This window comes from Drosophila miranda, assembly GCF_003369915.1.
Source record: "Drosophila miranda strain MSH22 chromosome Y unlocalized genomic scaffold, D.miranda_PacBio2.1 Contig_Y2_pilon, whole genome shotgun sequence".
NCBI lineage: Eukaryota > Metazoa > Arthropoda > Insecta > Diptera > Drosophilidae > Drosophila > Drosophila miranda.
Window position 1 is genome coordinate 36,490,100 of NW_022881614.1, and position 11,866 is coordinate 36,501,965.

Sequence of the window (11,866 nt, forward strand, 5' to 3'; positions counted from 1 at the left end):
GTTTTCTCGTATCGTCGAAATTGTGGATGCCACAGATTTTCGCCCTTTGTGGGGGCGGAAGTGGGCGGGGCAAAGTTTTGAAATTTTCTTGTAGCAGTGACATATCACAGAAGTGTGGATCCAAAACATCGTTGCTCTAGCTCTTATTATCTTGAGCACTAGGCGCTGAAGGGGACGGACATACGGACAGACGGACGGACGGACAGACGGACAGACGGACAGACGGACGGACGGACAGACGGACAGACAGACATGACTCAATCGACTCGGCTATTGATGCTGATCAAGAATATATATACTTTATGGGGTCGGAAACGATTCCTTCTGGACGTTACACACATCAACTTTTACCACAAATCTAATATACCCCAATACTGATTTTGAGTATCGGGTATAAAAATCACAATTATAAAGGCAGTCAGGGCGAGGCATACACTGTCAAAAAAACAATATACGAGAATAAATAATTAAACCCATTTTCATATACGTTTCTCCCGATATTATTCTCTAAATTGAAAGAAAACAACAGGCATATATTTTCATTAGCTTTGAACTGAAAACCTTTTAAGATAAGCCGAAGTTGACTTTTTCGGTATTTTTCGTTATTTTTATAGTCCTGTTTGCCTTTAGTATTTTCAACTATAAGAAAGATGATTCTTGGTAAAAGTTTGTCCCCTTATTTGCCTCCATACTAAACATAAAGCTAACAAAATGCTATCGATCTATTTTGTTTTATATCTTTTTAGTTCATCGCCTATAATCGTACAGCAAAGAAAAACATAAACAACATTTTCTTACCTTCTTCCTGGTTCTTCCACTTTTGCTGCATTCTCTCTTTCTGTTCTTTCCTTGCCGTTTCCATTCTGTCGTTATATTCACACACAAACACAAACAAAAGCACTATTAAAAAAAAAAAAAAACAAACAGAAACACAAATGAATTTTATAATTTATTCATATTTTTCTTTCCGCGATCGGCTCTTTTTGTGCGCGAATAATCCACTAATTTTTCCCGCAAGACGCACTTAGCACCAAAGACGCTCAGCTACAACGGTACAACAAATGAAACGAGAAGGCAGCAATTTTTGGTCGAATAACAACAACAGATCACCAAAAAAAACGGGACACGTTGACATATATATGTAAATATATCTAATTCTTTCCGGCCATTGATTGTATTTATAATCCTATTAAATTATTGGTTTAAGTTAGTGGAAGGCGCGGCTAAGAGGCAACGGTACAGCAACTGGAATTTCCAAGCAACTCCACTCAACGAAAAGAAGGCGAGCGAAAGAGAATTACATAGAAGATCACGCGATGCGTCGCTCCCAATGCGAAAACCGAACGCATCGCTGTATGCGTGTGCATGGGTGTGCAGTTGCGGTTTTTGGCTGAGCATGTGAGAGCTCTATGTAAAGCCTCTGTAAGCAATAGCAACGCAATAATGAGCATAAGTATAGATGCTTGAGCGTTGAAGTGAAATGATGAACAGAAGAGAGGAAAAGTAAAATAAGCGGCTCCACCATTTGTAATGCAAAAATGTTTTTCGAGGTTTTTAACGAGCCCGATTTGTAAAGACCTCACCTAGGCCAGATTTGCCCTATATTGTGCACCTCTTGGCAATTTGCGTGAAAATGTTGGGGGGTGTGGGGGTACTTCAATCAACAACAAATTTGGAACGCGGAACATTAACAAAGGAATTGTGTAACGAACATAATCAGATTACTTGCCGTCGGGGCAAGCCATCTGAAACAGAAACTGAACGATGGTGCGAGTGGGACGGCCAGTCATGCGGTCCTTCAGCAAATATGGCAGCGGATTGTAGCGCGTGAGCATGCCCACGTTGCGGATGTCCAGGTGGGCCCAGTCGACGCACGGCACCAGCTCGTGCAGAACGGCGGCAGCGATGCAGCTGACACCATGTCAAAGGTGTCGTTCGGCATGATCAGCTCCTTGAAGTAGCGCCACAGGGGCAGACGCCAAATGCGATCCCCCGTAAGGGCACCGGCCTTCTCGAACTGCTTGTAGACGAAGTTCGAATTGCTGAAAATTCCGGCTGCTGCTCCGCCCAGCGCTGGGCAGACGGCGTAGCCCACTGTAGCAATGTCCACGACCATGCGCGGCTTGTAGCTCGTCTGGGCGTAGAGCAAGGGATCGGCCATGGCCATCACACCAGCCTTCCTGACGTCCACGAAGCCGAGAGTTTTGCCATTGAGGAGGGACACCACGTCGCCAGGCTTGGCAGCCATTCCGGAGGGCATGTTCTCGCACAGCGGCAGCAGTGCCGTTATGTTTAGGGGCAGCGATAGCGCGGCGGCGGCTCGGATGACGCCCACGCAGGTGGCTGCGGTACATGGACAAGCAGTCCTTGGGACGGAGGCAGAGGCCTCCGCTGTTGAATGTGATGCCGTTGCCCAGCAGGAGGATGGGCTTGTCCTCGGGTGCGGTGCTCGCAGCTGCCCTTGGCCACCATCAAGAAGCTGTTCAAGCTCTTGGACTCGATCCAGTCCATGCTGCGTACCTCCACGGATACCCCGCAGGGGCACAGGGCATCCACCGTTGACTGGGCGAAGATTGTGGGCGTCATCTGATTGGCCGGCGTATCGGCCAGGCGACGGGCCAGGTTCTGCGATTCGGCCTTGAACAGGCCCCGCATCCAGGCATCCGAGTCGGGAGAGTCATACAGCTCCAGTTTGGGAATGAGTGTGCGGTCCCGACAGCGCTTGTTGGTGTTGTAGCTTCAGACGGCCAAGGCGCTCCCCTCGGCCGCCTGCTCCGCATACTCCATCGACTCCACGAAGACATCTGTGCAGCCCTGCAGTTGAAGGGAACGAGCCCCCACGCCGGCAGCGACGCGAGCGTTCTCCATTCCCTCGTCGATCATCTCCAGGTCGTTGAAGCCGGCCCCCTCCTGTCCCACGCCGACCACGGCCACCGCACGGAACTCCGCATCCACGTTCATGAAGACACGGCCTTTTCCCAGCTGGCCACTCAGGCCCGTCTCGCGTATGAGATCAGTGATCTTACCCTGGACGCGATCGTCAAACTTCTCGCCGGATGGTGTCATCTTGGGCTGGCGGTCGCCCTCCTTGGCGTACACCCCCACCTTAACGACTTTGATCACCGAGCCACATTTCTCGGCGTAGTGCCGTCGCTGTTCCACATCTCTGCGTCTGGCCAGGAATGTGTGCTGGACACGCCTGCACAGGGCGTGCATCAAGCGTACAGACTTCATCGCTTAATGATAGTGACAGTCCCTCGCGACATGTTACGAAAGTTCTCTTATTTTTCAGACAGTTCCAGACAAATTTTGCTTTTTTTCCGAATAAAAAAACTGTAAATCTAAAAAATAGACAGAATAGATGTGCTTCCAACAGCTGATTCGAAAGGAATGAGATATCCCAAGGCTCAAACTCTGGCAGAGAAACATTGCCAACGCCTGCTGAGATTCGAGGAGTTTATGAATTTCCGAACAAAACGAAGAAAAGGTCTCCGAAGAATAGGTCTCAAATCGAGGGAAGTACTCCACAGACATACATTTATATTTCGCGTAATCAAAAGAAACAAAAGATTTATCCCTCATCGGAATCGGATTGATTTGTCGGCTTGAGGCTGCCAAAGACCTTGGCCGGTATGGCCTTTTGTTCGAAGCGCAGTTTCTTCATGATGAGGCCCTCGTCATCGGTTTTGGTTGTGGCCTATTTGTGGCCTCGAGCAGCCGCATGGCATCCGGTCCGGAGCCAGCACCAGCATCGGCAGCCACACCATTCGTGTTCGTGTTGACAAACTGGGCAGCCATCATGTTGACCTGAGTGTTGTAGGTGGCCTGAATGGAACGCTTGATCCGCAGCACTTCACGCATCGTATCCTCGTTGCCATGACGAGTTTTAGTTTTCTCGAATCTTCAATATTGTGGATGCAACAGATTTTCGTCCTTTGTGTGGGCGGAAGGAGGTGGGGCGAAATTTTGAGATATACGTTTTATAGTGAGATCTAACAGGAGTGCGGATACTAAATTTGGTTTCTCTAGCGTCTCTGAGATTTGTGGATGCCACAGATTTTCGTCGTTTGCGGGGGCGGAAGGGGGTGTGGCCAAATTTTGACACAAAACGGTCAAGGTCCGATATCACAGGATTGTGGATACCAAATTTGGTTGCTCTGGCTCTTATAGGTTCTGAGATCCTTGAACTCATATTTTGCAATTGGCAAAACCGACCATGAAACCTGTGTTAGAGAGAGACAGAGCGAGAAAGAATGAAATTGTTTTCTTGATTCTGGCTATAATAATTATACGATCTGGTTCAGATTTTGCACTCTAGAAGATATAGTCATCTTCTACGATTCTGCGTTTTTGGTTTTCTCGTATCGTCGAAATTGTGGATGCCACAGATTTTCGCCCTTTGTGGGGGCGGAAGTGGGCGGGGCAAAGTTTTGAAATTTTCTTGTAGCAGTGACATATCACAGAAGTGTGGATCCAAAACATCGTTGCTCTAGCTCTTATTATCTTGAGCACTAGGCGCTGAAGGGGACGGACATACGGACAGACGGACGGACGGACAGACGGACAGACGGACAGACGGACGGACGGACAGACGGACAGACAGACATGACTCAATCGACTCGGCTATTGATGCTGATCAAGAATATATATACTTTATGGGGTCGGAAACGATTCCTTCTGGACGTTACACACATCAACTTTTACCACAAATCTAATATACCCCAATACTGATTTTGAGTATCGGGTATAAAAATCACAATTATAAAGGCAGTCAGGGCGAGGCATACACTGTCAAAAAAACAATATACGAGAATAAATAATTAAACCCATTTTCATATACGTTTCTCCCGATATTATTCTCTAAATTGAAAGAAAACAACAGGCATATATTTTCATTAGCTTTGAACTGAAAACCTTTTAAGATAAGCCGAAGTTGACTTTTTCGGTATTTTTCGTTATTTTTATAGTCCTGTTTGCCTTTAGTATTTTCAACTATAAGAAAGATGATTCTTGGTAAAAGTTTGTCCCCTTATTTGCCTCCATACTAAACATAAAGCTAACAAAATGCTATCGATCTATTTTGTTTTATATCTTTTTAGTTCATCGCCTATAATCGTACAGCAAAGAAAAACATAAACAACATTTTCTTACCTTCTTCCTGGTTCTTCCACTTTTGCTGCATTCTCTCTTTCTGTTCTTTCCTTGCCGTTTCCATTCTGTCGTTATATTCACACACAAACACAAACAAAAGCACTATTAAAAAAAAAAAAAAAACAAACAGAAACACAAATGAATTTTATAATTTATTCATATTTTTCTTTCCGCGATCGGCTCTTTTTGTGCGCGAATAATCCACTAATTTTTCCCGCAAGACGCACTTAGCACCAAAGACGCTCAGCTACAACGGTACAACAAATGAAACGAGAAGGCAGCAATTTTTGGTCGAATAACAACAACAGATCACCAAAAAAAACGGGACACGTTGACATATATATGTAAATATATCTAATTCTTTCCGGCCATTGATTGTATTTATAATCCTATTAAATTATTGGTTTAAGTTAGTGGAAGGCGCGGCTAAGAGGCAACGGTACAGCAACTGGAATTTCCAAGCAACTCCACTCAACGAAAAGAAGGCGAGCGAAAGAGAATTACATAGAAGATCACGCGATGCGTCGCTCCCAATGCGAAAACCGAACGCATCGCTGTATGCGTGTGCATGTGTGTGCAGTTGCGGTTTTTGGCTGTGCATGTGAGAGCTCTATGTAAAGCCTCTGTAAGCAATAGCAACGCAATAATGAGCATAAGTATAGATGCTTGAGCGTTGAAGTGAAATGATGAACAGAAGAGAGGAAAAGTAAAATAAGCGGCTCCACCATTTGTAATGCAAAAATGTTTTTCGAGGTTTTTAACGAGCCCGATTTGTAAAGACCTCACCTAGGCCAGATTTGCCCTATATTGTGCACCTCTTGGCAATTTGCGTGAAAATGTTGGGGGGTGTGGGGGTACTTCAATCAACAACAAATTTGGAACGCGGAACATTAACAAAGGAATTGTGTAACGAACATAATCAGATTACTTGCCGTCGGGGCAAGCCATCTGAAACAGAAACTGAACGATGGTGCGAGTGGGACGGCCAGTCATGCGGTCCTTCAGCAAATATGGCAGCGGATTGTAGCGCGTGAGCATGCCCACGTTGCGGATGTCCAGGTGGGCCCAGTCGACGCACGGCACCAGCTCGTGCAGAACGGCGGCAGCGATGCAGCTGACACCATGTCAAAGGTGTCGTTCGGCATGATCAGCTCCTTGAAGTAGCGCCACAGGGGCAGACGCCAAACGCGATCCCCCGTAAGGGCACCGGCCTTCTCGAACTGCTTGTAGACGAAGTTCGAATTGCTGAAAATTCCGGCTGCTGCTCCGCCCAGCGCTGGGCAGACGGCGTAGCCCACTGTAGCAATGTCCACGACCATGCGCGGCTTGTAGCTCGTCTGGGCGTAGAGCAAGGGATCGGCCATGGCCATCACACCAGCCTTCCTGACGTCCACGAAGCCGAGAGTTTTGCCATTGAGGAGGGACACCACGTCGCCAGGCTTGGCAGCCATTCCGGAGGGCATGTTCTCGCACAGCGGCAGCAGTGCCGTTATGTTTAGGGGCAGCGATAGCGCGGCGGCGGCTCGGATGACGCCCACGCAGGTGGCTGCGGTACATGGACAAGCAGTCCTTGGGACGGAGGCAGAGGCCTCCGCTGTTGAATGTGATGCCGTTGCCCAGCAGGAGGATGGGCTTGTCCTCGGGTGCGGTGCTCGCAGCTGCCCTTGGCCACCATCAAGAAGCTGTTCAAGCTCTTGGACTCGATCCAGTCCATGCTGCGTACCTCCACGGATACCCCGCAGGGGCACAGGGCATCCACCGTTGACTGGGCGAAGATTGTGGGCGTCATCTGATTGGCCGGCGTATCGGCCAGGCGACGGGCCAGGTTCTGCGATTCGGCCTTGAACAGGCCCCGCATCCAGGCATCCGAGTCGGGAGAGTCATACAGCTCCAGTTTGGGAATGAGTGTGCGGTCCCGACAGCGCTTGTTGGTGTTGTAGCTTCAGACGGCCAAGGCGCTCCCCTCGGCCGCCTGCTCCGCATACTCCATCGACTCCACGAAGACATCTGTGCAGCCCTGCAGTTGAAGGGAACGAGCCCCCACGCCGGCAGCGACGCGAGCGTTCTCCATTCCCTCGTCGATCATCTCCAGGTCGTTGAAGCCGGCCCCCTCCTGTCCCACGCCGACCACGGCCACCGCACGGAACTCCGCATCCACTTTCATGAGGACACGGCCTTTTCCCAGCTGGCTACTCAGGCCCGTCTCGCGTATGAGATCAGTGATCTTACCCTGGACGCGATCGTCAAACTTCTCGCCGGATGGTGTCATCTTGGGCTGGCGGTCGCCCTCCTTGGCGTACACACCCACCTTAACGCCTTTGATCACCGAGCCACATTTCTCGGCGTAGTGCCGTCGCTGTTCCACATCTCTGCGTCTGGCCAGGAATGTGTGCTGGACACGCCTGCACAGGGCGTGCATCAAGCGTACAGACTTCATCGCTTAATGTTAGTGACAGTCCCTCGCGACATGTTACGAAAGTTCTCTTATTTTTCAGACAGTTCAAGACAAATTTTGCTTTTTTTTCCGAATAAAAAAACTGTAAATCTAAAAAATAGACAGAATAGATGTGCTTCCAACAGCTGATTCGAAAGGAATGAGATATCCCAAGGCTCAAACTCTGGCAGAGAAACATTGCCAACGCCTGCTGAGATTCGAGGAGTTTATGAATTTCCGAACAAAACGAAGAAAAGGTCTCCGAAGAATAGGTCTCAAATCGAGGGAAGTACTCCACAGACATACATTTATATTTCGCGTAATCAAAAGAAACAAAAGATTTATTCCTCATCGGAATCGGATTGATTTGTCGGCTTGAGGCTGCCAAAGACCTTGGCCGGTATGGCCTTTTGTTCGAAGCGCAGTTTCTTCATGATGAGGCCCTCGTCATCGGTTTTGGTTGTGGCCTATTTGTGGCCTCGAGCAGCCGCATGGCATCCGGTCCGGAGCCAGCACCAGCATCGGCAGCCACACCATTCGTGTTCGTGTTGACAAACTGGGCAGCCATCATGTTGACCTGAGTGTTGTAGGTGGCCTGAATGGAACGCTTGATCCGCAGCACTTCACGCATCGTATCCTCGTTGCCATGACGCACCTCGAACTCCTTCCAGGTCTGCCAGAAGTCCGCCGTGAAGCGGGGATCGCACACCTGTTGGGAGAAAGCAGAAGAGAGCTTAGAATATTGACGATCCAACGGTTAAATGTCGACTCACCTGTGAGCGTAGATGGCCCTGGCTCGATCCACCTAGCCCAGCTTCGTCTCCAGCTCGTCGAATTTGACGCACATGTGGCGCATATGCTGCTCGTGCAGAGCCGATCGTAGACGGACATGGCATGCCGGGCCAGGCCGTGCTCCTCCTCCAGCTTCGCGTAGAGCTGGTAAAAGTACTTGGATTGCTCAGCGGGTCACTGATCCAGGCACTGTTCGAAGAGGTCGCGGGCCCGCTCCAGCTTTTTGCCCCCGTAGCGCGCGAGGAACTTGCTTAGATACGAGTTCCAGATGTACACATTCGGCCACTTAAACAGGGCAATGCCCTTCTCGTAGGCCCGATAGGCCTCCTCGAAGTAGTTGTGCTCTTCGAGGAACATGCCATAGTTGATGATCACCTGCGGCGTGCAGATCTTCAGGTCGATGATGCTCTCGTAGACGGCCTCGCAGGTCTTGAAGGTGCCAAAAGACTCCTCCAGATCGGCGTACATGGACCACACCTTCAGGGATCTGTGGAGGCGCGACTGCACTGTCTCCGAGTCGTCGTGATACGCCACCTTCCGCTTGGGCATGGCCGTGGCACGTTGCATCAGCTTGAGGGCTGCCTCGAACTTCTGCTGGCGCAGCTCCATCTTCGCCCACTCGCACCACACGGCGGCCAGATCCGCCACCTTGACGTACTCTACCTCGGTGCCCCGCTCGAAGACCACGCGGGCGTCCTCCACCTGGCCATTGGACTCGTAGAACTTGGCAAACTCCACCCAGAGGGTGTGCAGCTTTCCCACCGCCAGCTTGGTCTGGACTGTCTGCACGGCCTCGGTGTAGGTGTTGATGACCTCCGTGGGCTTGTCCTCGTACAGGTTGACCCGCTTGTGCCACTCGTGAACGTTGTGCGGATTCTGGCGCAGCAGGACACTGTTCAGCAGCAGCAGACGCCTCTCCATGAAGTATTCGAAGCGCGACAGGCGCAGCTCCACATCGATGTCGTCCTCCTCGGTGGCCTCCTCGTTCTTGGCCACCTCCTCCATGCGCTTGTTCAACGACAGCTCCTCGAACTGCGCAAAGCTGGCCTCGCAAAAGGGCTATGCTGCCTTAACAAAGGCCAAAAGACTGTGGGCCAGGGGGGGCAAGGGGACAATAGAAGCCAAAAGATTGACAGAGGCGAGTGAATTCCGTAAATTTATATAAACGATATTGCGGTTCACATTTTGCACTTTCGCTCAATTAACTCAACTAATTGACATTTGAAAATACATGCGGTGAAAGGAAGTACATATGTACACATGTATGTACATGTGGGTCCGTAAAGGACAACAGCAGGAGATAATTATAAGTTCAGGAATTTTAATTCAACCTTCAACCTCAGCCTTTGCATGGCTCTGGAGCTCGAAAGTGATTTACAAAAGAAGCACTTTAGTCGGAAACATAAACATTCATTCCCCACCTCTTCACAGCACTTGACCAGAAACAACAGCAACAACAACGAGGGGGAACGTTGTGAGTTGCTGCGGACACCGCAACTCTACAGTTATACCCGATACTAAGTCAGTCGATACCGGCAGACGCCGCTAATATTGAACGACACGACAAAGAGTGCGTGCGAGAGAGACAGAAAATCAGTCTGAGCGTGACGTCGGGCGCTGCGTAGCCACTGCAAATTGATTTGTTCCTATTGGCTATAAAAATGATCTGATCCAGATTCAGCAATCTGATAGATATGGTCATAATCTATTATTCTGCGTTTTTACCTCCTTTGTGTGAGCGGAAGGAGGCGGGGCAAAGTTTTGAAATTTTCTTGTAGCAGTGACATATCACAGAAGTCTGGATCCAAAACATCGTTCCTCTCGCTCTTATAGTCTTTGAGCACTAGGCGCTGAAGGGGACGGACAGACGACTCAATCGACTCGGCTATTGATGCTGATCAAGAATATATATACTTTATGGGGTCGGACACGATTCCTTCTGCACGTTACACACATCCACTTTTACCACAAATCTAATATACCCCAATACTCATTTTGAGTATCGGGTATAAAAATCACAATTATAAAGGGAGTCAGGGCGAGGCATACACTGTCAAAAAACAATATACGAGAATAAATAATTAAACCCATTTTTATATACATTTCTCCCGATATTATTCTCTAAATTGAAAGAAAACAACAGGTATAAATTTTCATTAGCTTTGAACTGAAAACCTTTTAAGATAAGCCGAAGTTGACTTTTTCGGTATTTTTCGTTATTTTTATAGTCCTGTTTGCCTTTAGTATTTTCTCCTATAAGACAGATGATTCTTGGTAAAAGTTTGTCCCCTTATTTGCCTCCATACTAAACAAAATGCTATAATGAATTTATTTATATTTTTATAATGATTTATAATGAATCTCAACAATAAACGAGGGGGAACGTTGTGAGTTGCAGCGGACACCGCAACTCTACAGTTATACCCGATACTAAGTCAGTAGGAGAGAGAGCCACTCCGGCAGACGCCGCTAATTTGAACGACACGACAAAGAGTGCGTGCGAGAGAGACAGTAAATCAGTCTGAGCGTGACGTCGGGGGCTGCGTAGCCAATGCAAATTGATTTGTTCCTTTTGGCTATAAAAATGATCTGATCTGATCCAGATTCAGCAATCTGATAGATATGATCATTATCTATTATTGTGCGGTTTTAGTTTGCTCGTATCCTCAATATTGTGGATGCAACAGATTTTCGTCCTTTGTGGGGCGGAAGGGGGGGGGGCGAAATTTTGAGAAGTGAGATCTAACAGGAGTGCGGATACCAAATTTGGTTACTCTAGCCTTAATAGTCTCTGAGATTTGTGAATATCCCCAGATTTGCATCCTTTGCGTGGCGGAAGGGGGTGTGGCGAAATTTTGAAACAAACTCGTCTCGGTCCGATATATTAGGAGTGTGGATACCAAATTTGGTTGCTCTAGCTTTTATAGTCTCTGAGATCTAGGCGCTAATGTTTTACTCTAAGCAAAGCCGGCTATGCTACGTGTGTGTTAGAGAGAGACAGGGCGAGAAAAAATGAAATTGTTTTCTTGATGCTGGCTATAATAATAATACGATCCAATTCATATTCTGCAGTCTAAAAGATATGGTCATTCTCTACGATTCTGCGTTTTTGGTTTTCTCGTATCTTTAAAATTGTGGATGCCACAGATTTTCGTCCTTTGTGGGGGCGGAAGTGGAAAGGGCGAAGTTTTGAAATATTTTTGTAGCAGTGACATATCACAGAAGTCTGGATCCAAAACATCGTTGCTCTAGCTCTTATAGTCGTTGAGCACTAGGCGCTGAAGGGGACGGACAGACGGACAGACGGACGGACGGACAGACGGACAGACAGACATGGCTCAATCGACTCGGCTATTTATGCTGATCAAGAATATATATACTTTTTAGGGGGTCGGAAACGATTCCTTCTGGACGTTACACACATCCACTTTTACCACAAATCTAATATACCCCAATACTCATTTTGAGTATCGGGTATAAATAGCGACC

At 48.1% G+C, this 11,866-nt stretch overlaps 1 long non-coding RNA gene and 2 pseudogenes across 2 annotated transcripts; 1 reads left to right on the forward strand and 2 right to left on the reverse strand.

Annotated features, from left to right (window-relative positions):
* The first annotated feature begins 432 nt into the window (after positions 1-432).
* LOC117192462 lies at positions 433-1,272 on the forward strand. 2 transcript variants are annotated; one of them, XR_004474345.1, is made up of 3 exons: positions 433-660; positions 747-1,141; positions 1,208-1,272. It is a non-coding gene; the product is annotated as an uncharacterized LOC117192462 (long non-coding RNA). The 2 variants fall into 2 exon arrangements; XR_004474346.1 differs by having other exon boundaries at positions 434-592.
* A 267-nt stretch (positions 1,273-1,539) lies between these two features.
* On the reverse strand, positions 1,540-3,352 carry LOC117192458 (annotated as a pseudogene).
* Positions 3,353-5,751: 2,399 nt separating this feature from the next.
* LOC117192457 lies at positions 5,752-7,717 on the reverse strand (annotated as a pseudogene).
* Between the last annotated feature and the right edge of the window lie 4,149 nt (positions 7,718-11,866).